Here is a 6147-nt window from a genome sequence, read left to right on the forward strand (position 1 = left end):
CTCCATCGCCGACGGTGACGCCGGAGTAAGAGATGGCGGCATAGCCATGGCTGGAACAGTCCTTGGAGAAGAATTTGCTCGGGTTCTTAACCCGGACGGTGATGTTGAAATGGGGGGATAAGGTCAGGTCAGGCGTTGTACTGAGTCCCTCGGCGGCGATGCGATCGATGGAGATCTTGGGGCCTGACGAAATGGCGCAGTCGATGATGAACAGCACCAGAAAGACGATGGAACCCAAGATAAGGAGCCAGCAGATTGCGCGGAAGATTTGGGCACTGATGGGGGTTTTCAACGATGGGGTGCAACGAGGCTGGTTCCTGGGAACGGCGTTGGCATCCTGCAAGGTTTCTGAGGGTTCAGGGGCCGGGTGGACAGCTGCAGGCATGTCTTGATCCTTCGGAGGAGAGACCTGAGAAACAAGAGCTCGGTGCTTGTTTTACACCTTATTGACTGTGAAGCAAGGCAAAGTTACAAAGTTCAAAACTCAAAATAGAGAGAGGAGAGACCATACACGGTATCTGGAGCGGAGCATGGACTAGAGGAGAAGGGAAAAAGGTGTGGGAACAAGAATAAACAGCACGTCGCCTTCAATGGGTTCATAAAAGCCAATGGTGAAAGCTTGGGTTGCCCGTCTCTCTGGGCCGTAGAGGTTAATTTATTCAATTTTCCATTGTTTTGGCCTTCTGTCAGAAGGAGCCAAGGGGCTTTCATTCGGGAATTACTCATCATCTCCTCGACAACAATCCGGATGACTCAGGGATTAAAGGTGATATATATATATATATATACAGAGTAAGGCCGAAGCCTTAGTAGGGTGTCGGTGGAGATGCGGAGGCATCGGTCTTGGATGCTGCCCTCTGGGTTGACGTCCTTGTTATCATATGAAGAAGGGAAGCGGATAATTGGCCTAAAGTTTAATTTGGACGTTTTCCCAATCCCTTGATAGGACGGAGTTGTATATTTCTGCTAAATTTGTAGTGGATAAAGAATCCGGTTGGGGAATAGGGATGTTATCCGCTGTTCTCTGGTATGGTCTTGCAACTAGGGTGCTACGGTGGAGTTGGGGGTGGGATTTACTAAACCTCGCCCCATACCCATCAAAGTTTTGCATCTAATTTTTGCTCCGTACCTGATCAATTGAAGGATCGGGTTTGGTTCTGGTTTGGATAATAAGAATCTGTATCTTGGTGGATTAGTTTATAAACTTAAGAGTAAGCAATATACTTGGAGGGATTTAAAGGTTTTTGAATAAAATTCTAATTTAAGTTGGTTTGTTTTTGTTAATTTAAATTTTTAATAAGTTTATATTTAATATTAATTATTATATATTAGCTGTGAAAGAATAGCTAGAGTTTTGACTTGAGTTGAAGAACTGGCCTAATCCAGTCCCAACTCAAACTTGAATACTTTGAATTGGGTCCAAGTTATACTTAACCTTGATGTAGCTTGAATGACCTGTCAGATCTAAAATTTTTTCCATGGACATGCTTAGATCCAACTCGTCTCATTTGCAGCCCTACCTATGTGTGGGTGTAGTATTACTCCCTAACTTATTGCCTAGTCAAAAATCATGAAAAAAAAGTTTCTCTTGAAGATAATAGAAAAATTGGAGAGAAAATAAAGATGACAAACACATTACTAGTAGTTGTCAATTGATTATAAATTGCCAAGCTAAGGTTTGTGAATGGAAGCACTTCCTGTGCTCTTCATATGGTGCAAAGTAACTAAGAAAAAGAGCAAAGATGATAGCATAAAAATAAAAAGAAGAGCATGGTAGATAGGTGCCACTTATTTTTCTAAACAAGAGATAAGAATTGCAACAATCTAAAACCTCATCCAAAAAGATTGGTTAGAAAGTATTTTTGGATTCTTTGATCCTATATATAAATATACAAGTTTTTGCTAGCACATAAGTAATATGAAATTGAATATATATTCACATGAGCCTTTATATATTCCATGCATTTAAGGCTTGGTATCCTAGCACTAATAGAAAATGTGTCTGTAGTGGAAAACACACCACAAAAGATCCTAGCTCTCCTATGCATGCACTTTTGTAATCCTTATACTTCGTATGTAATTAGAAAGAAAAAGAAGACAACTGTAAGGGAATAATAGAAAAATGGCTAGATTAAGAGGTATTTTTATTCTTAATTTTTAGCTCAAGGTTATTACTCTAGAGTGGTCTTAAATTATTGATATAAGGAGACACATTTCATCATATATTGAGCGATGATTTAAGGGATAGGAATAATTTAGAATCACTGTAACAAAATACGATGATCGCTGTCCATCTACAGCATCATTTATTTTGGGAGGATCATCCCGCGCCAAACGCTCCGTTACTCTCTATATATAGACCACGCCCCTCTTTGCCTCTCCCTACGGGCTCTTCCTTTTAGACCCGTCCCCACTTCCCTATTTTCTTGCCTTTGCGTTCAAATCCCGTGATGGTTCCTGATTTCTAGTTTGGTCTTGCAGTTATAGAGTAATTTTCTCAAATATCCTGTTTTCTTGATTATTCTCTGAGTTCTTGGGATGTTTCTGGACTTCTAGTATGGGATTTGGGTGATGTATGGTGATTCTTCTTTGGATTCCAAGGATGGTTCTTGATTCCTAGTGTGGCTGGGTATTATATGGTTGCGTTCTTGTTCCTACTTTCTTTCTTTTTCTTGGATTATAGTGATGATTCTTCTTAGGTTTTGATGTTGTATGGTGATCTCCCTGTTATTTTGTGCGCCAGCTGCCACCTTGTCGGGGTTTAGTTTTTGTGATCGTGTAGGTATGGATATTTACCTACGTGATCGTTTATAATTCTTGGATTTTGATAATCTTTTCTGCCCCGCTGATCAATGTTGAAGAAATTTAATGTGGCTTCTACGCTTTCTTTAGTTTATAATAGGATTTGGAGTTTAAGAATATTGTTGGAATTAGGGTTTTTATATCTGTTGTTCTTGGCTGGGGATTTTTTTTTTTTTAATGCGATAGTGCTGTAGCCATTTTGAGTTTTTGTTGTGCTGTTCTGTGGTTGTTCTTGCTCTAACTTCTTTCTAAGCTTGTAGAAGAGTTCTTTTTGATATTTCTGTCAGTAATTAAAGTCAGGATTTGTCATTCACAATGAATTGGGCTTGCTCCTGTATATGCAGATATTTAATGTGATTTCTGTTGTTTTCTTTTGGATGATGTATCTGTGCAGTCTTTTATGATGTTTTAATTTTGAATGATATATTGGTAAGTAAAGCAAGCTTCTGCAATTCACATTTAGTGAGGTCTACCCTTGCTTTTAACTTTGTTGATGTTTGATGTGGTTTCTATCATCTAATAACTAGACTAGTAGACGAGTGGTAGTCTTTCTTGGGTTCATTACGCTGCTATTTCTTGCTCATTGCCCTTTAGGTAGCTCATACAATCTATCTTTGTTTAACCAGATCTTGTCTGATTTTTCATTTCTGTTTCAATCCTTGTGTTTTGCTATGTATTTCATACTGCAAATCGCAACAAGGACTTCAGTGGAGAACTTTGAGTATTTGCTGGTATAGGAATCTGTCCATTCCTGCATTCTTTCTTCTTCTTTGAAACCTTGAGATGGTTCCTGACTGGTAGTTTGGACTTGGCATTATATGATAATTTCCTCATTCTTTTTTCTTGAATTTTTCATATTGTTCTTGATTTCTAGTTTCGTTTTGGTGTGTTATGGTGATATCGCTTTATAGCTGTCTATTATTAAGAATCTTTGAAGATTTGATAACTGTTGGAAACTTCTGCTACATTGCTTTTTTTTTTTCAAAAAAAAAAAATCTTATTTTTTAAATCTCTTGAACCCGTGACAGGTTTATTTACTAACACTGAAGGATCTAATTTGACTTTTATTTTCTCTCTGTATTTCTTTGATCCATGTGGTTGTGAGAACTTCCAAGATCTTAGCTTTAGTAAATTAATTTATGTTAATCAATTGTTTTTAGTATATCAAACTGGTGCTAAAAGTATGGTGATTTTTTAATAGCTTTAAATTATTGTAAATGCTATGTATCATTTACTTCTCCATAGGCAAGTTAATGTTTTGTATATTAAAGAAGAACTATGGCAGAAGTTGTTGAAAAAGCTGTAAAAGCATAGAATATGCATTGGGAATATGTTTGAAGGTATAAACTATGACCTGTTAGCTGAACCAAATTATTGAGACAAGGCTTGATGTTTATGGTTATAAATCAAATCTATATTATTTTATAAAATGGAGGCTTTAATATTCACCTGTCAAATGTTTTCTAAAAAAATCCTTTAGCTTTTAGTAAGGGAACATTATAGAAAAACTTATTCAGAAAGGTTTACCTTTTATTAACCTTGAACTCAGCACATGTGATGCACATGACTAATTAAGAACAAATGATTTGACTGAGGCTTGAATCTTATAATCAAAAGGCATGTTCCTCAGCTCATGCAATATATATAACTTTGTAAGGAGTAATTTGATGTGGCATCAAGCTATCTAAATTTACTTTCACAACTTTCTTTGACTCTCTGTCTCCAAGAGCAGCACTTATTATGATATATTTTTTAGCCTTTCCTCTTCTAACTCCTTTACCAATTAAACTCATCTCTCTCTCTCTCTGTGTGTGTGTGTGCGCGCGCCCCCCCCCCCCCCCCCCCCACCCCCCCCCTCACACACTTACCCCCTCTCTCCATCCCTCTCCCTCTCTCATCTCCTTGTGCAGTCTTTATTAGACCTCAAATTTCTCTCCTCTCTGTGTCTCACAGCTGATGACCACCATTTTCTTTGTGCCTTCGATGTATGTTCTAACGCCAAATTATTGATGTGTCTGTGGACATTATGAGAGGTTTTGCGCCTTAGTTGCAGTTTTCAGAGGATAATTCTTCCCCTATGCTCTTAGTTCTCTCTTCCTGAGTTCTGTTTCTAATCAGATATCTTCTGTTATCTTCTTTGTTTCTATTATTGTAAACTCCTTGCTTAAGCAACAAATTGAACGTGTCCATAGACACGCATCTTTTGTACATGTACCTTTTAGTTTAGCAATTGCTCCTTTTTCTGCATTGCAGAACAAAGTTAAATGGGCAAGCAAAAAAAAAAAAAAAATATAGCTGCCTGTTTTGTACACTCTACTTCCCATTTTCCACTCTCTATATTTCTGTCTTAGTAAAATCCAATTTCTGTTTGATGCTTTCAACTGCATGTCCCTCTCTCCTGCTTTTCCCCTTCCCAAAACACTGCCCACAAAACGAAACAACCTTGCCACCAACCCACCTGAAAAAGGGGGCAATATTTGACAATCTTTGTTAGAAATCTCATTGCGGAAGTAATTCCGCCATGTCCTTTTTTACCGGGAGAGTGTATCAGGATAGAGAATCGTAGAAAAGCGGGGTGGATGGAAACATGTATATAAGTTTGTCTTGTTAATCTTGCTTTCCAAATTATTACTTTTCTATTTCCTTTGTAATTTGTATTTTCTTGTTAATTTTATGTTGCACTTTTTCTAATGCCTATTTTCTTTTTGTATTTATTTTTGTTTGTTTTCTAATTTTGCCTTTTGTTTTCTTCTTTCTACATTCTGTTTTTTATTTTTGTTAAATCATCTTTCTTTTATTTATTTTTTACTTTCTTCTATTCTCTTTGTTATGGTTAGCTTTCAAATTGCATTTATTTTTTTTTGTTTTTCATTTTTCTCAATATGATCTGTTTTTTTTCACTCTATTTTGCTATCTGTTTTTTAGTTTAGTTAATATTCTGGATTTTCTGCATATGTTTGGAATTCAATTTATTTTGTTTTGGCAAATTTTGTTTTATATTTTCATTTTTTATGATTTTGTTCTTGTTTTCTCTTTATTTTCCATCTTTATGTTCACTTTTGCAAATCCATTTTTTGCTTTGTTTTTCTGTTATCTGCTTTTACATATTCGTATTTTGTTATTATTTCTGTTATCTTTTACATATTCGTATCTTGTGCAAGCTTTTAGTTTGTTTTAGTTTTCGTAAATTCAGTTTTATAATTTTTTTTGTCAATGTTCTTTCTACTTTCTGTTCCATCTTTATAAACTTAAATTTGTATGTAGTTGTTTAAGTAAAGTTCCTTTTTATTACATGTTTTCACAAGTCAACTTTTCCACTTTATTTTTTAGATCGTTGTTATCTGT

The sequence above is a fragment of the Phoenix dactylifera genome, chromosome 1 (genome assembly GCF_051530095.1).
Source record: "Phoenix dactylifera cultivar Ajwa chromosome 1, Ajwa_hap1_PhDact_Kaust_v1.1, whole genome shotgun sequence".
Classification (NCBI taxonomy): Eukaryota; Viridiplantae; Streptophyta; class Magnoliopsida; order Arecales; family Arecaceae; genus Phoenix; species Phoenix dactylifera.